The following is a 26,128-nucleotide window of genomic DNA, read 5'->3' on the forward strand; positions in this document are numbered from 1 at the left end:
AAAGTTAAAATATCAGAGAAATATATGTATTGCAGAAATGTGTTCAGTAAAAGAAAACTTCAGGTCTTCCATAATCATTTGAAATCACATAGGAAACAAAAGCTGACCTCTTACCTACAGTTAAAGGGTCTTGGAGCATACTTGCAATGTATACTAGTAAAAAGATGCAAATATTTGTAGAATGAATTATGAGTCAATGCTAATGAAAACAGATTGGTTAGGGTGATAGCACTAACTCTCAGGCTACTTCCTGTCCTTATTCAGACAGGTCTCCTATGGACTGATAAGAACTGAATTCTATCTGTATTGGGTTATGCTCTTGAACCCATTCTTATTAATTTTTCTTTCTTCAGACCACCAGATATTGTCTCAGTGAACTGGTGTTCACTTAGCTGTTAGGGTTATCAGAAGTCAGGGTTTTCCTATTGCATAATGACTTTGTTTTTCTCATTCTGTCCCCTTCTCTGCATCAGAATCTTCTCTGGCTCATATCCTAAGCACCTTTTCACCTGCCACCCTTCCCTTTGCTCCATTTGTCCATCCTTAGCCCATTTCTCAACCATGGTTGGTATCTCTCTTTTCTGCATCCTGAAAACAGGCTCATCTTCACTGGCTCCTGCTTACTGTCATCTCTCTGCCCTCCTTCTTATTGATCCCATGATGCTATCTATCTACCCATCATCTCTCTAGGGGAAAAATCTAAGATAATTCATTTCTAACCCACCTAATGTCTTCATTTAGTTTGTACTTTTTAAAATGTCCATCATCCCTTCCACATGGAAAAGGGAAACATTTTAGGTTCAAACCCTAACATATTGGGATCTTTGTAATCCTATGTAAGTCACTAAATTTCTGAGACTAGTCTTCCTCTCTACTGAGTTTATTGATACAGTATGTTTCACAGGTTAACAATAGGCAGTCAATAACTAAAAGGCTTAAAACTTTTCATTTGTTTAGTGGTTTGTTCGGTATCACTGTGTAACCCATACTGGATTTGAACTCACATCAATCTTCCTCAGGTTCCCAAGTATTTGGATGATTGACACTAGGCACCATGGCTAGCTTAAACACATTTTTAAATGGAGTTTTGCATGATTAGGGTATATTTGATCATTTGAACTTTCAGGGCAACTTTTTCTCCACGGTAGATCGGTATGACAGAGGCAATAATTTGTTCTTTTGAACAAACTATTTCTACATATGATGGTGGATTCTGTACTCAATAGCTATGGCCTGGTTGTGGTAACAAAGCATTTCTCAGAGAACTTACACCTGGAAAGTGGGGTTTTGATAGCTTCCTCAAAGGATTTGGGTGAGGATTGAAAGCAACCTCACTAAATGTCTAGCACAGCGTGGGCTGCCTTCAAGTACAGATTTAAAAACAAACAAACAAACATTATAGCAATGGTTCTATATGAAGGCTTTATTGACTTTTATTTTGATGAAAAAAAATTATTGTAACCCCTAATAGAGGGAGTAGCTCTCTATAGGTTTTCAATCTTCTTATGGAAGAACTTAGTTGTGAACTACATATATTGTCACTTTTAAATCATATTTCTAAATCTTCTTTAAGAGCTCCTCTGATTTAAAGGCAAGGCTGGCTTGGAATTCACTATGTATGCCTTGAACTCATGGCAGCTCCCAAGTCTCAGCTTCCCTAAGTGTTGGGGTTACAGATATGAGCTACTTTTAACTTTTAAAAAACACATTTTATGAGTATTTTGCCTACATGTATATCTATTACCATGTGCATGCCTGGTGCCCAGAAAAGGATGTTGGATCCCTTGGAACGATTTTTATAGGTGCTTGTGGACCAACAGGTAGGTGCTATGAATTATGCCCTGGCCATCTTGAAGAATAGCAAATGCTCTTATCCACTGAGCTGTGTCTTCAGTCCCCTACATTCTTAAAATTAGATCCACAATTCCCTTGCTTGTCTTGACCCCACACCAAAATGTAGACTTCAGTTTTGAAAACCAGGACTAAATTAAATTCTTCTAATGAGAAAGCCTGTCCAAAGAAGGAAGCCATACAGCATTGTCTTGGGGCATTCACACTGTCACCTAGTCACAGGCCTGTGTCCACTCTGTACCCCAGCTATGGGCTGTGTATTAGACAAGTTAAGTATATGTGTAAGTAAACTGTGCTGGTGGCAATCAAAGGCTTAAAGATTCTGTCTGTTTTTCCACCCTGAGATATATTGGAAATCACAGACATCATGGAGCTATAGCTGACAAAAACCCACTATCTCGCTAGTCAAATAACTTTAAACTCATTGTTACCATATGACAAACACTGCAGATGATTAGATTGTGGGCCACCTATCTGGGTGGCATTTCAGACAGCAGGCGAGAAATGTTCTCACTTCTAGAAAGGACAAGTATGAAAACGTTAGCAGGAGCTGAGTTCTGCATGTTGTCATTATTATTTAACATTATCTTTACAGTTAAGAACACCCACCCACACCCCTGTGTTTGGTTTCAGAGAAGATGCCTTTGTAGTTTTGACCACTCCTTGCTTCTTTTCTTAGAAGCCAATGTGACTCCTAAAACATGCGGAATGAGGGAAGAAGGGGAAAACTTGTTAAGGGAGATGGTTTGCTGAGTGAGCATGATAAGAGGAATCAAACACAACCTCTCCAGTCAGGCTCTCTCCTTGAAATGACCTTGGGCTCCTGCCTTTCACTGCATTCTAGGATGAGGGAACCACTGAGGGCCCCTGTTCTGAAATTCTATGGTCCTAAGTGATAGGAGCTTCATTGAGGGCTGTGTAAAAGAGAAGAGAAGTTGGTTTGGATCAGAAAAGTGATTATGTAATAATCACAATCAAATACAGAACATCTGCACTAACCTAATCATGACTAGAGAACAGAGAAATTGAGGTCAGTGATAGATAGAAGATATCTGTCTTTATATATTATATAAATGCTACCAGTGGGTGGGTCCTCTGGTATAATTTCTCATAGACATTGAGAACTTCCTCTTTCTGTACAATGAAGAAGTACTCAAGCCTCAGTGCGTTTTCCTAATGGTCAGACACAAGTTGTCAAAGTGTGAAGAGATTGAAGCCCCCGAAGCTCATGTGGCATTGGGGAGCAGCACAGACACTGCTGCTATTCCCAGAAGCTCATGTGGCATTGGGGAGCACCACATGTGGCATTGGGGAGCACCACAGACACTGCTGCTATTCCCAGAAGCTCATGTGGCATTGGGGAGCATCATAGACACTGATGCTATCCCCAGAAGCTCATGTGTGGAGGCACCATCAAATAATGAACAACTGTCTTCACATGATTATTGGTTTTTAAGTCTCAGTAATCTCCATCTCCAGACATGGAGTGTCAGGAAGAGAAAGAAATGGACCTTTGTAAAAAGAATCAAGAAGTGGCAGGAGAGATGGCTCAAGAGTTAAGAGCACTTGCTGCTGAGGCAGAAGACACAGATTCAGTTCTGACCACCCATATGATGGCTCACAACCATCTGTAACTCCAGGGCCTAATGGCTTCTTCTGGCCTCCATGAGTGTGTGCGCACGCACACGCATACACACAGACACACACACACACACACACACACACACACACACAGAGAGAGAGAGAGAGAGAGAGAGAGGAACATGGTTTGCATTCATATGTGTAGACAAATACATAAATAAAATTAAATCATAAGTCTTAAAAGAAATAGTTTTAAGAAGAAGATTTAAGAGACAGGCAAGGTTTTCACCTCTTACCTGACTATTTCTCTCAATCCCCTCCCACATAGTGCCCTGAACACATACAACCCCCCTGTGTTATAAGCATGGTTTCCTGAGTCTCTGGCTTGTAGGGAGTCACTAGCTTTATCCTTGTGGTTAAGTTGAGGAAATATCAAGAGCAAGAGAAGCAGACAGACATGTAGACGACAGACAGACAGACATGTAGACAACAGACAGACAGACATGGTACTAACCTGATCCTAGGCATTGGGGTTTTTCTCCACGGGTTCACCTGTACATGGTCCTTCATGAACACAGGTTAGCTGAATAAAGAGATCAAAGCCAACAGGCTTGCTTCACAAGGTTTGTGATGGAGATCCCTCTGCTTTACCATGGCATTCTATTTTTACCTCTGCTGCCCTGAGATGTTTTCAGTTTGTATTCCTGTTGCTGGCATCATAAAAAGTTTTATCAGTGGCAAGAAATGAAAGGTGAAGAAGTAGGGATCCGTAATACTCCATCCGTGGGTGACAATAAAGCTGTCTCCTCCCAGCCTGGTAGCCAGAGTTCAGCCACAGTCCAGGGACAGCATGTTCAAAGCTTTGTGGGGAAGTGGTGTACTCCACTGCTCCAGAAAAAGGGGGCTCAGAGGCCGGATGCTGGGCCCACTCCTTTCCCTGCCTTTCAATTGTCTGGCTGTATCACTGTGGCTCATGTTTCCCCACAAGCTACACACTTTAGTCTGCTTTTTGCTGTGTTCTCCACTCAGCTTAAGGTTGCCTTTACCTCCCTGATTACAGCTTGCTGCTAATACGTCATAGCTCCAGGCAGGTGAGTGCGCCCTCACTGCTCTCCAGAAAGCCTGACATGATGGTGGGGCCTGCCTCATGAGGTTCCCGTGAAGATTTTTGTTTGTTTGCTTGCTTGCTTTTAAGATTTGGTTTGGTTTTTGACACAGGATCTCATGTAACTCAGGCTGGCCTCAAATGCACTGTGACAGGATAACCTTGAACTTGAGGTCCCACTACCTCTGGCTGCTGAGACTGTGGGTGGGCTATGCCACATATCATTTATACAACACTGGGGCTCAAATCCAGAGTCTGTTCATGTTAAGTAAAACCCCTCTACCAACTGAGTTCCAGCTCCAGCCCCTACTATAAAGAGTGATTGACTGGAGTCCCTGGTCATAAGAGCAATGAGATACAATAAAAAACCAAGGAAATGCAGCTGTTGCCATCATTACTGCTCCTGTGGACTATGTTCTGGTCATCCTCAACCTCATGGCTATTTTGTTTGTTATGTCTTTCACCAGAACTGCCACCTTCTCTCCTTTTCCGTGACAGATATCTACCATCTGCCCCATCTCCCAGGAAACCAACCCTTCCTTTCTTACTGGCTCTATGCTTAGCATGGTGAGCTCTTTGGGCCACAGCCACAGGAAAACTGTGCTTTCTGGTTTCTGGAAGGTTCTTCCCAATAAGGAGGCTCAGGGGGAGACTGGAGAGAGGAAGTGTAATATAGTGCAAACAAAGCAGATATATTTGAGATTGCTCCCACTGCCCACCCAGCCTTGTAGTAGTTCTGTCCCTCAGAGTCCATGCCCTTCATGCAGGAAGGCTCTGTTTACCGTGCTCCCTCTCGCAGGCCCCTGCCATTCTCATGTCCCCTCTCACTATTGTTCCTCTGCTGATTTTGTTTCAGGTTTTTCTCTCATTTTTTATCCCTGCTCTAACTTCCTCCTCTCTTCCCCTCACTGCATTCTACTGCTTGGTTAGAAATTTCAAATAAACAGGACTTGGTAAAACAGAAAACATTTAAAATTATCGTTGCCATTGCAATCAAAAGCAAGTAACTTTTCAATTAGTAAAGGCTATGTGTGTGTCTGTGCGCGTGCGCGCGCGCGCGCGCGCGCGTGTGTGTGTGTGTGTGTGTGTGAGAGAGAGAGAGAGAGAGAGAGAGAAATTATATATGTGTGTTTGAAAAAAACAAGGTCTCTCTCATTCTATAGCTCAGTCTTGCCTGGAACTCACTATATAACCCAGGCTGTCCTCAATCCAACTCCCTCAGTGTCCGGAGTGCTACAATGACTCAGGTAAGAGCCACCATATCCAACTTATGGTTTTGTTTTTTTAGCAATTTATTGAAATCATGGTACTTCCTATGAAAACTGAAAATGTTAACTCCCTATACACATTTTAAAATATCACATGATAGTTTATTTAATACATACATACATACATACATACATATATATAACGAAATGAAGAAAACAAGCTAAACCAATTTTCTCACAAGATCTATTTACTAATACAAAAGTACAACTGTGTCCTTTCCAGTTTTAACATGTCCACTTTTCAGTAGCCCCTTTTGTCTATAAGTGATGAGATCTGATCATGGAAAGGCATCCATGGGATTCAGCCTGTCTGCCTAAATGCCTGCTGGTCATGCTGTCCAAAATGACCACTTGGAGTCCTTGATGATAGTCATATATTATATATGCCATTTGACATTGGGGAGAACACTTAGGTCTAGTGAATTAGATTGTAGATCTAAGAACTGTTGGAAAAGGCATTACTACAGAGCATCAGTCCTTCCCTCCCTTCCCTTTATTAATTTCCACCCCTTTTCCTTTCCCTTCCTCCCTATATTCTCCCCCTCCCTCCCTCCCTTCCTTCCTTCCTCTTGCATTGCTGAAGATCAGATTTAGGGCCTTGGGCATACTAGGTAAACATTCTGCCCATAAGCTAAATCTCTACTCAATTGGCAACCAGTTCTTCATAACTGCAGAGACCAGCAGTCTACAAGTCCACCCCCCCCCACTAAGCTTCCTTTCCCAGAATATTTGTAGAGGGAAAGTGGGTGTCATTAATCACTTAGTATTCTAACTACCATCTAGAGTGTTATTAGGAAAATTAATAGATCGCTGTGCCTACAGTGTTAAGTTCAGTCGGGGCTGCCATGACTGTTACTGTGGTCCTGTAGAGTCAGTGAGCTAAGATGCTGTCGATATACCTGGGGTGCATGGAGTCTGCAAGGCATGAAGCCAGCTCCCTGGAACCTGTGTGATTCACTAAAAGCTGGGTAGCTCCAAGACATACACTTTAATCCATAGCTCACTACATAACAGCCAAAAGGGGTATGGTGTGTCATAGTGTTAATCCTGGTTTCCTGTACTTGACAAGCATTAAGATGTTTACAGTGTGGTAATGATTAAGCCTGTACCAAAAATACCAGCTTTGGAGGACTGATCATATAGGTAAAAGATCATTTGCTACTTTGTCACAGTGAAAAAACACATTGTTTTAAAGTATTTTTGCTGTTGTTGTTTTACATAGCAAGTACTGGCAGAAGAAATGAAAACAAAATTAGTCTAACCTACCCTCCCCTATTTGCTTATTTGTTACTCTGCTTTAAGATACTATGTAGATATTTCTGTAAAAATATAATTGTGGATCATTTATTCACGCAACAAATAATTTCTCAACGTTAGCAACTAAAAATATTTCTAAGATTTTTTTCTATTATTTTGTTTCCAGGCTTCTATAATTGACTTTCATAGTTTTGTGTGATTGTGAGGACCCAGGTAACTAAACAGGGGCTTTTAATCATATAAATCCAGGAATGAGTCTGGAAGACCTCAAGTTTGTACATGGTAAATATTAACTGTTGAGGGGAAAGCAGTTGGGTTTAAGGAGTGGGATGTACTTGTCTTCACTTTCCTGAGCAAGAAGAATTGTGATGTCAGTGCAGTGGGTGGGTTAGAGAGCCAGTGTAAGGGGAAGCCAACCTCAGGACATGGCTATGTTAGGGAGCGAGTGTAGGAGGAAGCCAACCTCAGGATATGATATTCCCAGACCTATTCTTTTTCTTTTAAACCCTAATGTTTCTTCCAAGCAAGGGCTTGGGGTAGACATGGGCAGCAAATTAATGGTCTTGAGGCTACTCATTGAGCTATATCATGGAAGGAGACTCAATAGATCCCAGAAACCTGTCAAGAGAATTGCTGTGTATTTAGTAATTATGCCTTGCTCTCTGTCTCCTGTCTCATATACTCTCAAAAGTATAATGTGTTAATTAATCATCTCTGACCACCTTCAAATGCTCAGCAGAGTCCCTGTCCTACTGATAGAGGCCAAGGACTGTTTGTTAAATTGAATTCAGTCTATATCTTGACAAAATACCAATTTCCCTGGTTAAATTTGTGAACTGTACATGTATATGTCTTATCTTCTGATCCTTCTATTGAATGAAGTCCTCCTTTTATTTTCAAATCCACCAAAAATGGTCTTATCTCCTCAGTCCTAATTATAAAAGAACAAAAAATTGTAGGCCATGAAACTCAGTTAACGTCACATGGGAATCTTTGTATATATCAGTATGTATATCCATCCTATTTCAATAAACTTGTTTTCATTGTTTTGATTGGTTATGAATATAACATAATCTAAGACATCCGTCCATCTTCCATCTATACATACATACATACATACATACATACATACATCATTTCAGGCAGTATCCCATCTCTTTACAAGGCATTGTTTTTCCTACTTGGGAAGCAGCTATGGAAGAGAGATAAGTCCCCCATATCTCATGATACTTACAATTTCAGAAGACACTTACCCATAGCCTATAAACTAGAAATCCCGGGTGCTGTGAAAACTACCAGAGTGACACTTCATTTAAGTTATTGTGAATGGAGTGATAGCCCTGGAGAAGTCACAGTTGATTTGGGAGCTGAAGGTAGGTTGATTGGGAAATAGATGGGGGTAGGAGTCACATCCTTCACTCCAAGAACTAAGAGATGCTCAGAGGTAAAGGTACAGGTGCCTATCCCCACCAACTAGCTGAACATTGCTCCAGGAGAGAGGAGGGAAAAACAAAGGAGGTGTGCCCTTCAGATTCTCTCTAACCAATTATTGCAGCGATTAAAAGTTGTCCCATTAGTACAATAGTAACATTGGGAGACAAATATTAGTTCAGTTGATAGCTAGCCTCATCACGGGAGTGTAACTACTACTCAATATTTTCTGGTTGACCAACTGAGTGAGTGGATACTCCATGCAGTGTAATGAGCTTGATACTTGGAGTTCTGCCTTGCAGTATCTTCTGTTTAGCGTTAATGCGGTTGTAAATATCAAACACAAAGTCAGCTGAAGGACAGCTGGCAGGGAAAGGCACTGAGGAGGTTTGATACAATACAGTGTCATAGGTTGGGCCCAAAGGCTTCCCTCATGGGAACCACTAGAGAAGTTGGCCTTAGCACCCTTTTCCCCATTACTCCATGGTGGAGAAATTCAGAAGTTCACTGGTTCTAACTGGGAAGTGACCTCATGGCCCAGATTTGAGCAACAACCTGTAGCTTTTTGCCTTAGGACTCCAGTCTAGCATCCCACTTGTGTTTCGTTCTAGAAATCTAGTGTTTGTTATCTGACAGAGGTACAAGAACTTATAAGCTAGAATTATTTCGAGGACATTCCAGGACATGTAATTGTTATAGATTTGGCTTTTGAACTTGGTGGGATAACACATTGTAAAAGGGACCCTGGCTAAGAATGTATGTAGTCAAAGGGAGTTAGACCTTGTTGTAAATGACAGGTCTGCCTTGGCTGCCTGCTACAATGTTACTTCATCTCTCTAAGCTTCTGTTACTTTATCTGAAAACAGGGATAACAATAACACAATTTTGGTGGTTGTATTGTTGATTCAGTGAGGGGAAATTAATATACCATAAAGACAGGACAATGCATGACAAAATAAATACTAAATCATGATATAATCATTGCAACACTACCAGCTGAGCATAACAGGCTGTGGATAAGTCAGCTCTGCTATGGGTATTTCTCCCCAAAGTCTTTGACTTTGCAGGCGCCCATCATCGCCTGCTCTGTAAATGTGTCCCTGTTCACCGTCTAGCCATTTATCAGACGGGATTCCCAAACTCACTGATTAGGCTGCCTTGCAGGCGCCAACCTGTAAAAGAACTTGACTTGGTCACTATTGAGGAAATATTTGTAAAATAGTACAGCCAATAAGTGAGTGTACTGTAGGCTTTGAATCACTTTCAAAGAAAAAAAAAATAAAAAGCTTGCCCAGAGGTTAAAAATAAAAGCAATTCTGGACACACAATGTTAACTGCGTTTGGTTTAGTATTTGGAGAAAGAAATCCCTGCTCTGAACAGAGCAGAGATAAGCGCCTTCACTTGCAATAGATTAAGAGGCCTGCAACAGTGAGAACAAGCCGGTCTAAGGCGCGCCCTGAGTGCCACCACATTTAGATGTAAGATTAACTGCTGCCGAATGGTGCAGCGGCTGTTTGTTTTATGAAACAATCGCTAATGACATTAAACAGACGGAGCCCCTTCCAACATGATTGTTCATGTGTGATAAACTGAGAGAAGCCCACGAGAGATTGAAAAAGAACACTCATAAGTGCTTCATTTTGAGGCCCTCACAGCATTCTATTAGAGGTGACAATTAACGGGAATGAATGGCAATGTAATGCAGAGCCCATTTAGACCAAGAGACGAGGTCTGTAGCAACGGACCATTCTAAGTTTGCCTGTGTTATATTTACATTAAGGCTCAAGGGATCAGGAGTTCCTAACCAGTTATCCAAGGTTTTTTCTTTCTTTTTTCTGTCTTCCTGTATTCATGGTTTTTTTAATGCTCTGTATCTGTGCATGTCTCCTACCCTCCACCCTCCAAGTTCTGTCTGTCTACAGTGGGTAGTAAGCATTTTCTGTATTAAAGAGTGCTATCTATTAGTTCAATTAGACCTTAGACATGTACTTTTTAATGCATTTGAAGCCTGATTTGATTTGGGTCCAGTCATTTAAAATTAAGAGAGCAGAGCGAAGCGCTGCACCATGCTGCAGAGATATCTGTGGCTCTGAAGTCTTAATTACAAATCCAGATAAGGATTACACAGGACTGTATCTCCCTAAACCACAGGTATTTGCTAATAGCTGAAAAGGGAAGAGGTTGCAATTCTATATTTACTAATTCATGCTCTTCTTTTGCATTTTTATTGAGCTTTAATATTTTGGCTGGAGACAACTCCATTTGAGCCAGTGTTGATTGTGTGTGAGTAAAATTTCAAACAAGATTCCCTCACTTTTGTTATTTCAGTTTAGCTAAAAAATGAAATAGTGTTTTTTTTTTAAAATTGTCAAAGGCCATGTTGCAGCATTAAGCTTTTGTTTTATACACAAAGAAATATATTAATGAAAAGTGTTTTAAGTGCTGATTATTGAGATGGTTTGTTTTGAAACACAGGCCTTTTCATAGCAGTTCACACTTCATTGTGCTCCATGAAAGACACTCTAAGTAGGGGTTGTCAGTCTCCCATCAGAAATAGAGTAGTGCTAGGGACGGAGCCATTTAGAGTGTCACTCAAGCAGGACTAATCTAGAGTAGATATCTTATAAATAACCAGGAACGGAGAGAAAACAAATCATCCCCCCCCCCCACTGGAGGGAGCTGAGAGGGTGAATGCAGAGAAGAAAGAAATCTTGATATAATAAAGATTTACAGTTAGAATTAGTGAAGTGTTTGAGCAGGGATCACACTGCAAAGTTGCAGTAAGGACCTTCAGAAAGGAGTTGTGGAGCACCAAGCTGGAGAGAGTCTCAGATGGGTTCCCCACGAATGACCCATAACAAGAAAAGGGTTCATGCTCACCCCTTTCTGTCTGTTCTCTAACACCTGCCTCCTCTGGGACCCCTGAGACATGATCTATATTGGTAATGTCCACTTTTTGCCTGTGAAGGGATGGTGGGTTATGAGGGGCACACCCTGAATGGGCTCTGTGTTCAGCTCGATGCTCTTGCAGCCCTTATCTCATTCTGTAGTATCTAAGGGTGATGCTGTCTTCTTCGACACTAGCCTGCGCCTCTGCTTGGGGCTCTCCCAACACTGCCTGCCTTGACTTTTAAAGCAGCTGGGAGGAAACCTCCCTCGGATTCCAGGAGTGTTTAGCTGCTCCCCTTCTTGAGAGCTGTTTATGTGTTCGAGAGAGGAAGGAACTAAGTTTTTTGGCTTCTGGGAAGTCAGTTCTTGTTGAGTTTTCTAAGCTTCCAACTGGTGGCCACAGGAAGGCAGATGCCTAGGGATGCCGCCCTAGTTAAAACCCCAGACACCCTCTTATTCAAGGACCTAGTATTTCCTGGGCTTTTGAACCTGTGTACCATCTAGCTAAAATAGCATTCTGTTATCCTAGAACACAGAGAAGAGGATATTTTTACTTCACTATCCCCCTGCGCTTCACTTGTGATAATGTTGTAGGGGGAAGAGAAGGGATTTTATTGAAAGCCAGAGCTTTCCTTTTTATTGCACTGATTTCCCCATTGCATGCATGTCAGCTAGAGCAGATGCTATCTACATTTTTTTTCAGATGAGAAAATTAAAGTGTGCAAGCTTTCCTTAGTTCTGGCAGTGGGAAGCTCCCTTTCTCTGAGGTACATCAGAGTCCTAGAGATACTACCTGGAGAACCAGAGTGTTTCAGGGCCCTGGGAAAGTTGAATTAGACTCACTGTTCACTGCAACCAGCTAGGGTTGGACAACATTTCCAAATTGTTACTGTGTAGTACCAGATGTAACTATAATTCTTAAAATCTTCAGATACAAACAGCCCCTTGCATAGGAAGGTAGAAAGGCTTTTGACTATTGTATATTACAAAACACATTCTTAGCATGAAAACACACACTATCTCTTGTTGTCTATCACTGACCATTTATATGTAAGAGGGAAGTTCCAACTCTAGAAACATCCCTAAAGTGTTTCCATAAATCAAGTTCCTGAGAGCTTAACGAACTGAAGATGGGGAGGGGTCCAGAAGCATGTGTTGAATAAAAGGCCATTCTTCTCTGACCTGTGGGAACTCATGAGGTGAATGTAAATAAAAGGGAATTTAATGTTCTCCAACATCTATGTATGTGCTGCTCAATATGATGGAGATTATACATTTGTGTATATGATTAATAATCAGAATGGGACATTCTGTATTGAAGTTTTGTTATATATAACTGACAGTGGTGCATCTATAGTGTGAGACATAAGGGAAACTGAGGTGCATTCTCACCAGAAGAGGTTAGCGAGGCAGCACAGTGATGGCCTGTCTTGTAAAATAAAGAGCAATTTAAAAAAAAAAGCATATGATACAGACCTTGGATAATTCATTGTCATTTATGCAACAAAAGTGTTCTTTTTGCATAAGCAAACATGTGGCAACTGAAATCTAGGGTTCTGGCCTGGGTATGACAAAGATAAACAGTGACTTACATTCTCTCATTTCATCCTTGAAGGGGAGCCATGCAACTTGCTACTGTTCTGTAAGGATGGAGATCTGGAAGAAAGCACACTTTGCTCACTAGTGTGCAGTTTTGAAAACAGCCAAGTACAAGTTCATTAAGAATATTTTTGTTAGAGTCAGAGGAAATGGATATGTGCAGTGAAATTGTATTTGCCAGACATGACAGGGCTGATCATGACAAGGCTGATGCATACATGAACTCATAATGGTTGTGATTGCATATCTAAAGCCCACTCAAGAGCAAATGTGCTAGAATGCCAGCCGGGTCAGAAAGGAGCTTGTCAAGGTCTACTCCTTGCTGAGGAGCTATTACACCTGATGGCTTTTGAGGAGGGGAACTGTTTTCTTCAGGGGTGTGCCTCATAAGAGACTGACTACACATCCTCTAATAAATAGCCCTGTACCCATGCACAGACAGATATCACTAAGTGGACCCTGGATTTTTTTTTTAATACACATAATGTAGGGGTAGATCTTATTCAAACATATGATATGCATGTTGGAAAAATGGAGGAAAGGATATGCCCATATTATGTGCATATGTTAAATTATCAAACCATTATGAAAAATCGCAATAGCTTCATGAAGTTGAAGAAGATGGATGAGCTAGGATCAAGAATGGCCTTGGGACTATAGTGCAACTCTATGCAGCCTCCTCCTCTTTGTTGCCCTTTTGTAAGTGTGTTCAGGGTACACCTGAAATGCACTAACATGAAGACTTTCCTATTTTTCTCCCATACTGTTATAATATGCCTCTCTTAAGGAGGTTCAGTTACATGTTAGTGAATTTGATATCACTCTTGTCATCTTGGAATATCTATTGGATGGATGGATGGCTGCATTCCCAACTGTGTCATGGGTTCTCAATTATCCATTCTAATGGAGTTGCACTAAGAGAGGAACATTTGAGAATAAAATCTGCAAATCACTGGCTAAGTTCCTTTCAAACTCCCCTAGCAGATCTTCACAATGTGACAAAAATGGCAACTTTTTCTCTGGCCTTAGAACAATGATATTCAAAGTTATGGGTTGGCTATGTGTGTACATGGTGGGAAGGTCCCAGTGATCTCAGAATCTTCACAACAATAGTTTAGGGCTAACTGATTCATTGTTGGCGCTTGAAATTCAAGTGCATGTGCACAGGTGGGGGTGGGGTGTGCGTGGGTGGGGGGGTAATTTCTTGTGTTTTTAAGGAGTTGTTGGTAAACTCAAACCAGGGGAGTAAGAGGAAAGACATTTCTAAATGGACACTGTTAACTTTGCAATGGGAACTTTGCAATGGGACCGGAACGAGCAACCACAATTTCAGTGTGCTACTAAAGACCCAAGGAGTACCAGACTCTGAAGTTAAGTTTGAGCCCTTTCTTTCTTTTGTAAAAGACAGGACTGACAGGTATGACAGGTATCTAGGTGTCCAAAGGGCCCTGGGGAAAGGTGAGTTCCCTGGGGGTGGGGTAGGCCTCTGGTACAGGGTCAAGGACATATTTCTTCTCACTCTTGTGCTTCTGGGCTATTGAAAGAACTTTTGCCTGTCTCCTTTAAATCGTCCAGCTGCAGTCCAGTTAACTTACTTTTGAAAGCTCTGATGGTTTGGAAAGGAAAAAAAAAGAAGAAGAAGAAGACAGTAAAATCAGCATGGTTTTAACTAAAGACCCAGGAGCAACACTGTAGGGTAACCAAATGCTAAGTGGAGGCGCTGTCACTGAGAGAGACAGTCAGAGCTGAGGAGAGGGGGCCCCGGAAGCCTGGCTTTATGTCCCATGAAAATTACTAGTGGCTGTCTAGCCCTGTTCTCAGTAAAGGAGAACACCATGATGCTCAAAACCTCCATTTCCCACAGTCTGGTATGAGACTAACACATAAGTCTCCGATGCCTCTAAGTAGTTGTTTTCATCTAGAAAGCCATGAAAGTGCTGGGTTTATTTTTTAATTTACAATACTATTAGGCCTTGCTCAAGTAGACATACTTTTATGTATTTTTAAAACTCATAAAATATGCAGAAAACCCAAATGTACCCATGGGATTAATTTTTTAGAAATGTAATATAACCCATTGATTTATGCTATTATTATGTGTCAATTAAAAATAAAATAAAAGCAAGGCCTGTGGTTCACACTTTTAATCCTAGCACTCAGGAGGCTGAGGCAAGAGGATGGCTGTGAGTTTGAGGACAGTCTGGGTTACATAACGAATCCAAGTCAGTCTGGACTAAAGAGATCCTGTCTCTAAAGCAAAGAGTGAAATATGATTGACAACATTTTTAAAGTAGATTATAATCCTGATACAAGCAGTGGGACAATTAGCTAATTGAAGTTCTTATCGATATTTCGTTAGTCATCTTTATTCTTTTGTAAGGAAGGTACAAATGATGTAGCTAATATGTTCTTTGAAAATGCCCTTTCAGGGTGCATCACAACAGATGGGAGCAGGAAGGAATGTTAAGTGCTGGAGGATAGGGAAGAGAGCTATGAAACACTCTCTTCTGCACATGTCATGGATATGACATGGCAACATGATTCATAAGATATGGCTTCCTGAGTAAGATAAGGCCTATTACCATTCACCACCAGGGTGAAGCCCTCATAGCCATCACCCCCAAGCTGAGGAGCTCTTGGTGGTGTAATGGCTGTTGAGGGATGCAGATTCATTTTTTCTTCAGTAGTATAACCACTGGTAAAATGGCGTATGCTCAGGTAAATATCTCCACCCTGATGTTTACACAAGTAAATTCTATTAAAATCTGAGGGTCGTTTTTAAAAAGACATGAATGTAGAAGGAGACTTGTTGGGAAAGAAGGGTTCAGGGTAGCTGGATGGGATGAAAGAGGGAAATGGGTGGTGAATATGGTCAAAACACATTCTATGCATGTATGAAATTGCCAAAGTGCCCTTTGGCTTTCTTATATTATGCTTCATAAAAATCAATGTTCTTGATAATGTAAGAGTCTGATACAGACAGAAATCTCTGAACCTTCACAGAAGTAATCCAAATGTGTGGTCAAAGCTATACAAACATATATATGTATACATATATATATATGCATATATGTATATTTTGAGCACAGACATGCAGTTCTAAATTGTCAACACAAACTGCTGGAGACAAGTGACTAATTTATGAATTCACAGAAACTTCTCATTGGAGATATTACTCTACATCTCTGTATACATACATGTTTATATGTACACGTGTATATGTATGTGTATATATGTACGTATTTATATATGCACATATGTTTGTAAGTTGTGCATATGTTTGTGCTTGCATGTTTATGTGTGTGTACATCTGTTTGTCCATGAGAGAGAGAGAGACAGAGACAGAGACAGAGAGTTGTGGGACATGGCTTTCATTGATCATTCAGCCATCCTAATCAGTAAGGTCAGTAGGTTGTACAGACAACAAAGTTAAATGTAACATTTTGATTCATGGAAATAAGTAATCAAATTGGAGTCAGCTGAGCTTTTCTCCCTAAGTTGGTCTCTTGGATTCTGATAAATTCGAAACCTGAATGGAAAAAAACAAAGGTGCAATAGGGGGAAAAGACAGCAGAATTTCCTGTTTTTCCCAGCAAACTCATGGAGTCAGGGTTAGCACGAAACAATCTCATAGGGGAAGAGCCTGAACCAGATCAATGGAAAGTAACAAACCTTGATGTGGCCAGTTTTAACTTTACTGCCCAGATGTTTTCATCTGAAGAAAATGGTAGGCTGGAGACATTGCTCAGTGCAAGACAACTGTCTGGAATGTCTAAAACCTGACGTTCAATGCCAACACGGTGAAGAAAACCAGCCTGAGAAAACCAGATCTCCAGTCATGTGGTCCAGATGCAGAGGGACTTTGCTCTTTGCTTCAGGAAACAAATGCATATAAAAGTACTGAATTGTCCCTGGGTTCCTCAGAGTGACTCCAGAGGTAAAGGTGATTGCCACCAAGCCCCAGGCCCTGAGTTCAATCCCTGGACTCATATGGTGGAATGAGAGAGCCATCTCCCACAAATTGTTCTGACAGCCACAAGTGCACCATGTCACTTGTATTCCCATCCCTCGTGCATAAAGAATAGATAGATAGATGAGAGAGAGAGAGAGAGAGAGAGAGAGAGAGAGAGATGATGATGATGATGATGATGGATGTGGCAACATAAAAAGTAAGAATTAATTCCTGTTATGTATTTTGCCAACTTCTGGGACAGCCACCCCCACCCCAGTCTCCTATAGCAGTTGGACCAAACTGTACAGTTCCTACCTGTTATCTCTTCCATCAGAAACCTATCTCCATCTTCCTATTGCCTGTGACACCACTGTGGAAACTTCCAGAAACTTGAAATATGTGTAAAGTTTCTTGGTGCAGAAAGGAAGCAGGGAAAGGAAGATGCTGATTCTTGCTGTTAAATCAAAAAGCAACTCTTGTTCTCCAACTGCCTTCATGTCTGAAAAACCATCCGTCTCATAAATTGGGGTAACAGCCACATTTTGAAGTGTCTGAACAGGCTAGGGCTGAAAGACCATGCGAGGATGTAGGGATAGATATTGGCTGTTAGCTCAGTTATTAAATTGCTAGCTGAGTGGGCAGGAGGACCTGGGTTCAAACCCCAGCCTCCCATATAAAAGGAGAATAAAATAAAATAAGCCAGTGAGCTTAGAATAAAGCATCTATTACCTTTTTGTGGCCAAAGTCCCCTTGAAGTCCAAACCATGGGACCAAGATGATGGCCTTTATCATGTCGAAGTGGTTGACCAGATGGCAAGGCCCATTCTATGTAATGACTCTCACTCTGGTGGTTTGTAATTTATGAAACTTTCTAATGGGGAATGCAGTTGGCTGCCAGCAAGTTCAGGCATGGCATAGATATAACTTCTTCCCCAAATAAAGAAAAATTCAACCTGATTCTTTTCCCCTAGATGTGAGGAGCATCTATAGATAGAGTATCTGTGTCCAAACTGGTCTGTCTTTATAAACACGGAAGAAAGATGCAGGGTGGGTTATCTGGGGAGAGCTTTCTCCTGGACTTTCTAAAGAAAACCATGGAAATGACTGCCTTTAGTGTCTATTCATGGCTCCCAGGGGAAGAACTAGGGAAAGTGGTGGCAGGCAGAGAAAAGGCAGAGAATGAATTGGGGGAATGATGGGAACGTTTGATACAACTGGGCCAAGGCAAAAATCTCCCAGCAATTCAGTGGTGCTTCCTACTCCAACCCACAGATATCTGGAGATGTTGGAGCAATTCCTTTTACTTGTATAACCAAAGATTTTTATTCCCCTAACTTACTTTTTAAATTAATTGTTTCCTTATTGCAAGTAGATGGGTGTTTGGTGTGGTATGCATGTGGACCCACATATGTACATGCATTTGTGTGTCTGTGTGTAGGCCTGAACTTGACTCCTGTCTTCCTCAATATCCTCCATTTAATTTTGAAACAGGGTCTCTCACTGAACCTAGAGATGGCTAACTCCAACTAGTCTAGCTAGCCAGCTTACTCCAGGCTTTCCTGTCTCCACTGGGATCACATTCCTTCTCCATGAGTGCTGGGGACCAGGACTCTGTTCTTCATGCTTGCATAGCAAGCATTTTATCTGTTAAGCCATATCTTCACCACCACGCCCTCTTGCTCAATCCCAAGTTAGCAGGATGACTGGTAACATTCCTTACTCTTCTGAGAAGTTCCTAAGACACTAAGGGCTCTGAACACTACAGGATTTGATCTCAGGTCTTTTTCTAACAGCAATACCTTGCTAAACTAGTCCCAGTTGAACCTACAGTTTCCAAAGAACATTGCTTGCCACAGAGCCACGCATGGCCCCATTTCTCCTCAATGTGTAAGGAGACTAAGAATAACCCATCAGCTCTTTGGTGTTGGGTGCCTTCACAATCTGGCATGCTGAGATCCCCTACTCCAGGCTAAGAAATAAATTTGCCTTCAAACAGCAGTAAGAGAGCTGGGTGAGCATTTTAGAAGAGAAATCCATGAACCACCCGGGAAATGATGGAGTTTTCTGTTTCAGCTGGTTTTAGCTTTTAAGCTTTTATGGTGAGAAAATGGTTAAACAGATAGCCCTTTGCCTAGGTAGTTCACTTGTGTGCTTTTGTTCCTTTCTCAAAGGACATCAGGGAAACACGTGGTATTTCTCATGTGATTCAGGTGAAGCACTTGAACTTGTTATGGTTTTGAGTGTGTGTGTGTGTGTGTGTGTGTGTGTGTGTGTGTGTGTGTGTGTATGTATGTGTGTGTGTGTGGTGGGGGTAGTGCTCTTTAGTAAAGTAAGGAAGACTCCCCAGTGTGTTCTTCAAGGAGTGGCATGGTGCCCGTGGACTTCGTGATGTGTGACATTTGGTAAACTGCCACTAAAAAGTCTCCTGTTAGGACATGGATTATGATAGAGGGTCATGGACTCAGGGACTTTTATTTCTTAGGCCAAAGTGCTGGTAGTAGCTTATCTTGGAATGAACTGTATTTAAGTAGGGTTGGGGAGAAGATGCGCTTCCAGGGCAGCTGTTCATAATCAGAATCTCGGGCTGACAGCTTAAACATGCCAGAAGCCCTTAATGAATGGCAGCTCTTTATAAGGTGGCACTTTGAGAAATAGGAATAGAATATAGGCAGGGAAAGAATGCAGGTAGCCTGCTTAGGAGTTCCAGGAAGGCTGCAGCGATGGGTAGAGAGCTAGACTGGCTGGAAGGCTAAGGAGAAGCAAAGCAAGCAGTCTGCTCTCCCGGGCAATGGCTGCCAGACTAGAAGCATCAGTGCCCTCTGTTGTTCATGGGAGAAATGCAGAAGATGCTTGAGCGGGAGCCTGGTGGTATCTGACTTGTAAACAGACCACCTCTGTGAACCAGCACTGTGCTGGAAGGAAGGGAAGGGGAGAGAAGAGAAAAATGCCAGGGAGACAGGCAGGTAGGGGAGAGAGAGGCTGCGTGGGGGAGAGGCTAGCCTGCCTATTGGCCCCACAGTGTTTCACTGCCATCTTCCAAATGTTGGAAGGATGGAATGACTAACTATACTTCTTCCTGATTATATTTTATTATCATAAGAACTACTCTTCAGAAGAAATATGACTTCCCTTTATTTATTTTAACTTATAAAACAAGCCTCATACTTGAGCTCAAACTGACCCAGAACTTACTGTGGCTCAGCCTGATCCTGAACTTGTAGCAATCCTCCTGTCTCAACTCCTGAACTACTGGGATAGCAGGCATGACCCACAACACCCTGCACGAGGCACACTTCTGTTTAGTTGTGGTGGACATGAAGATGAGTGATGGGAACTTCTTCATTCATCTATTTACTGTCATCTTTGTTTCAGTGACTCATGGTTGACAGCTCGGGCTTTGATAAGGTAATACAGCTAACGATGTCTTGTTTCCCTCTTTCTCTGATTTATATTTCTCATTGTAGGTTTTACTTTCTACTCTGTTGTCTACACAGCAAATATAAGGATCAGAAACTTATTTTAAAAGCTCAGATAACATTTAAAAGAGTATTGCTCAACTATGTGTTTTACTAAATTAAAGATTACTGAAGGAACGATAACTTCATTCAGGCGGATCATTTGGAATTACATTAAACAGCTGCTGGTGAGCAGCTGATGACATAGGAGACCGTTCTGATCCCCTCGGCACAGGGACTTTAGCAGGGCGCTCCCGGCATGGAGCTCTGAAGAACACATTGTGCTCAGGAGACCCACACAGCATACTCCCCATGGTGTGTGTTGCCAAACACTGGACTCTAATCACTTTGTATTCAGTCACAGAGCCAGGAAGTCCAAATCCAGCCAAACAAATGCGGCCCAGCTTAGCAGAAGCAGCTTTAACAGGTGCTTCAGTGTGGTCTCAGGGAACCTGAGAGACAGGACAAACAGTAGAGGATAGTGGCCATCCTGTCTGTTTCTGCCCAGTGCACAGGATGGCACCCAGCCCTGAATAGCAATGCACCACGGGGGCCGGCTAATTGATGCCTAATTGATGGTGGAGCAATGCAAAAATCAAAAACAAAAACAAAACAAAACATGCTTAAACACCGTAACTCTGTAGGCCCTCTGCAAACATACTATTGCTGGGGTGTCTGCACACTGACCCCAACCTGGAAACAGAATGGATGGGAATAAATACTGGAAGAAATAGATGAGTAATTTGACATCAGCAGGTGATGAGAATTGCCAGTGTGTGACAACAAGTAAACTGGACTGGCTGCTGTCCTGCTCTGTCCCTGTCTGCAAGGACAGGTGGTTTGTCCAGCAGGCCATGCACATGCACTGTGTGATTATTTATTGTCCACAGAGTCCACTTTACCCAGTTGTGGGTTTCTTTCTTCCTTGCCATGATCCAGGTGGCCCAGCAAAATCAGGGTGCTTGAGGAAAAGTTCACCAAATTCAGCTCATTATGTAACACCTCTCCAAACATTTCACTTTAGAACCACAGAGACAGGGTAGATGCCCCTTAAGGAGCAGGGAGCCAGGGATAGGCAAAAAAAAAAAAAAAATAAAAAATGCCAGAGTTTACCTGCATACCCCAGCACAGAAATACTATAGGGCAAGGTCCATCACTATACCCCTTGCATCCAGGTCCCTTGCATTGTTATCAGCAATGCCTGCAGTAACCAGATAGAAGGCCTGTGGCTGGAGACAGGGGGGGGAAGGGGTTAGCTCTTTACCTATATGGGCATAATGTTAACAGGGTTAGAAAGACACACAGAATTGAATGATCTTGTGAGGACCCCACACCTGCTTCTTCTTTGATCACACTCCACCTTAGGTTTTTGTTTGTTCTGGGACAGGGTTTCTCTGAGTAGCCCTAGCTGTCCTAGAACTTGCCATGTAGCCCAGACTGGCCTTGAACTCCTGTATTTCCTCCCTCCACCTCCTTTAGAAAATCCTACCGGTGTGTACCACTACAACCAGCTCCACCTTAGTTTTTGAGGCAGGGTTTCTCACTGGCTGAACCCTGAGCTGAAGGGTTGAGTACTCAGACTATCTGGCCAGCCAGTCTCTCCCTGGGTTCCACCTGTTTCTGGGTCTCTAGTGTTGGGGTTACAGATGGCCACCACAAAATGGAGTTTTTCTGTCGATGTTGGGGATTTAAACTCAGGCATCATTATAATAATTATCAAAAAAAAAAAAATCAAACCCAGAGCCCCATGCATGCTGGGTAAGCACTCTGCCACTGAGCCACAGCCCAGCCCAACACTAGCAGTATTGCTCTGCTGTGTCACTATGACAAAGAGAAGGATGGAGGTATGTGTGGTAGGGGGTGTGTAGATGGAGGAAGCCTGGTGGAGTGGGGTGACTGCTCTTCAGTGCAGCTCTGCTCCTAGGAATGGGTAAAATTTACCAGGCAAGATAAATGTTCTCTCAGCATCCTTTACAGAATCTATAACCCTAGAAAACTAACATCATTTATCTTGAAAATAGGTAAAATAAATAAATAAGATCACACACACGTGTTTGGTGTTTTCAGAAGTGTCAATCTTATATGAGTACTTGTAATTATTAGAACTAGAACTTCATAAAGTTTATCAATTCTTCTTAGCCCATATTATGGCTTCTTCAAGATATTCCCTTTCTATTAAATCATCCCTAATTAATGATAATAATCTAAATCCTTTTGAATATGTTGTTGATAAAAGTTAGGTAAAATGAGGCTGTTTCGAGGACATTATTTAGAATTACATGTAGACACACAACAAGCAAAATAGGGTATGTGTGTTGGATGTGGATGGTGGTATGTTGTAGGAGGTGTATGTGTATGTAATACGTATGGATAGGTAATGTGTGGTGTATGGTTTGTGTATGGGTATGTGGTGTGTGTGTGTGTGTGTGTGTGTGTGTGTGTGTGTGTTTCATTTGTTTAATGAGCAGGCAGTTTCCGGGATGAGGGGCCAGTCTCTGTTGCAAGCATTTCACAGCTGTTTGAGGTCTCTAAGGAGGGGATGAAGGATCAGTGAGTACTTGATTACATCTCCAGAAGCTGGCGGCTTTTATGCCTATCCATCCAGAGCTGGTACTAGATTAGCCTTCAGGCAGGCTGATCATCAGCCACAGATGATAAGTAAATAATATAGTGTTCCGACTGATACCTCTAAAAATGCATCTATCTCACGTTTCCCCACATGTTCAAATTTGCTTCAGTTTCTATTCCCAGGAAAGAAGAGGTCACTGTGGAAACAGGCGTTTTCAGCAGTGAATGCTTTCTGATGGTGGATTCCTCCTGTTCAGGGTGTGCAGGTGTGAACTCAAGCCTGAATGATTAGGGCACGTTTGCCTCTGACTCTAAATGTTCTGCTATTTTGGTCCCTTTTCTCCTTTTAATAGGTGAGCTATGGCATTCCTTCTTTACACACTTCAGGGAGGCACTGAGTGGTGTGGCCAAAACATCAGAGCCTTGAGCCGCCTACATCCTCACATCCACAGCTCGTCACTCACTGCTCAGTTCCCTTGAATAAGTCGGTGTCTGAATTTCACATTTTCCTTTCTGTTTCTTTGTCGCCATCACCACAGCATGTGTTTTAAAGATATTGTGAAGATGAAATAAGATGATGGTGAAGTGCAAGAGGCTGCGGTGGTTTCCACCTGACTGACTGTGTTTGAGGTTACACAGAGCAACCCAAGTCCATCCTTCAGCACTACCCTGCAAGTGGACTCCACTTCTCTCCACTCCAAACCCTCAGCCAAGCACTGCACTCGCTAACCATTCTACAGTGCTTCCTTCTTTCCAGGGAATAGAATGTGTCTCTTTTGTAGGCTGTTGCCTCATAGAAGAATGGAAAAGATAACTCAGCATGTGATTTAACAAAATTAGCCAGTGTTATGAGTGTAGGAGGTCAGTTGAGTGTGTGCGCATGTGTGTGTGTGTTGTGTGTGTGCATGTGTGTGTGTGTGTTGTGTGTGTGTGCGTGCACGTGCAGGAATGCACACAAGGTGGCGTGGTGCATGTGGATGACATAGGTTAATATTTGAGCATCTTTCTCATCCATTCTGCACCTTATTTTTTTGAGACAGGGTCTTTTACTACACCCAAAGTTGAAGACTTGGCTAGATTAACTGGCCAGTGAGTCCCAGGGATTCTCCTATCTCTACCTCCTCTCCAGTGCTGGAGATATGCATGGGCACCTACACACAGTTTGTGTTTGTTTATTTGTTTTATGCAGATGTTGGTGATCCAAACTCAGGTCCTCATGTTTGTATGGCAACCCATGGAGCTGTCTCCTCAGTTCTAAAAATGACAGTCACTCCTCTGGAAGGTGTTATTTATAGACATATAACATAGAAAAAGAGGTATTACATCACTTTCTCAAGAATAAACTTATAGAAAGGAGAAATGAATTGCATAGAATGTCACTTAGGCACCTACTAGGTTAGCTTGTTCTCGCTGTTGTGATGAAAATGCTATGGCCCAAGTGACTTCTGGAAGAAAGAGCTGATTTTGGCTTATTGTCCCCAAGGAGTGTAAGTTCCTAGTGTCTGGAAAGCATTGCAACAAGCATCAGGAAGGGTAGCATGAGCAGGAAGCAGAGAGGAAGAGAGCTGGAAGTGGGGTAAGCCTAGAAACACTTAAATCCCAACTTCAGCATCAAACTTTCTCCAAAAAGTCTACAGCACCTCCTCAAACATCTCCACATATCGGGGACCAAGTGTTCAAATACCCAAGACTAAGGGGGACATTCTCTTCACACCACCACACTTACACAGTAACCCTCTTGGCCTGTGTGCAAATACAACATGGAAAAATAGAGGTCACCTCGTCCTTCAATTGAAAATGCCAGGGTTTCTAAGGAGGGCACCATCCCTGTGACAGAGCAGACCTGGTTAAATATTTTTTAAGTGAATTAAAAAAAAAGAATAGAAAATTCCTGGAAATGCTACTGTCTTTCAGAGACGCTCTTGAAAATGACAGTTCTTGAAGAACCACCAAGATCAGCCAATGAAGTCTTCAGATGGCACCAGCAGTTCCTTGAGGGACTTAAGACTGCTTCCCACCCCAGCTAAGTAGGCCACAAGCATAGTAAATAGAACAGAGAGATGTTTCCTAACAAGGAACCAAAATTAAAACCTTGGTGAACTACAGAAAAATATCTGTACTTGCTTTTCACCTGGAGAGCAAAACAAATGAGTAGATGGGAAGATGGAGTGTGAGGCCGTCATGAAGGCTGATGGCGTTCCTATGGAAGGAGGCTAGCAGCACAGACGGAAGAAGGAAATACATTTGTAGCCCAAAAGAAATGACTCAAAGGTAACACAGGGGTAAAGACAGAAAGGTAGGGACATAGCCTCTGTAGTCCTATGTATGCACATTTCTTAAACTTTAGTTTCTATGGTTTGTGTATATTGAAAGCCCTTGAGCCAAATCTGTACATTCTGAACACTAGTGGTCCTCTGTGTTCAAGAGTATACCAGGGAGGTATACATGTGTGCATAGTCATGCGCTAGATTTAGGTGAGAGATGCAACTAAAACATCATGGGAGTGTCCCTACGAGCCTTGTTTAGCTGGTACCTTCTAAAGAAAGGATACAGGCTTGCATTTCCCTTGTGTGTAAATATTTAGTTGGCACCTAGCTTGGTGCTAACAACAATGTGCTAAATGCCTGCCAAATATAGTATAGATAAATTGACTCAACACCCCAAAGTTTAGTATTCTCTATTTAATTGCTGTTTCTTCAGACAATGAAGCAGAAGAGATTGTATTTACTGTTTCACTTGATCTCTTCCTTTCCTCTCTGGATTCCCTCAACCCTCTTCACTTAGAGAAAAGGAGGGCAGTAGTATATGATAGGTGAGTAGAGCCACATTGCATGTCAGTCATGTGTCAGGGTATCATAAGTACTGGTCCCTAAGGGCAGTAAAGGTAACGACCAAGAGCAAAAGCTGGGTACCCTCTGAACAGGGTGGGAATACTTCTGCTAGTTGCCTACTATGAAGATAGAGCATCATGGAGGTGGGATCTTATGGTTGTAAATTCCATGGAGTCAAATGATGGCAGATGTTGAGGACAGAGTTAAATCATTAGTTAACTGGCAGCACTTACAATGTTGCCTGTGATGATGAGCAGGACCCATTGCCATCAGGGCTGATGACAGTGGTGATGATGTTGACACACCTGGGCAGCCAATCGTGGTGTGAGTGCAAGGTGGC

General features: G+C 42.1%; 1 protein-coding gene across 7 annotated transcripts in view; it reads left to right on the top strand.

The window, feature by feature from the left end:
• The window catches only part of Esrrg (estrogen related receptor gamma), a 544,752-nt gene that overhangs the window by 297,099 nt on the left and 221,525 nt on the right, over positions 1–26,128 (top strand). The window lies entirely within an intron of this gene.

This window comes from Phodopus roborovskii, unplaced genomic scaffold (genome assembly GCF_943737965.1).
Source record: "Phodopus roborovskii unplaced genomic scaffold, PHOROB, whole genome shotgun sequence".
NCBI lineage: Eukaryota > Metazoa > Chordata > Mammalia > Rodentia > Cricetidae > Phodopus > Phodopus roborovskii.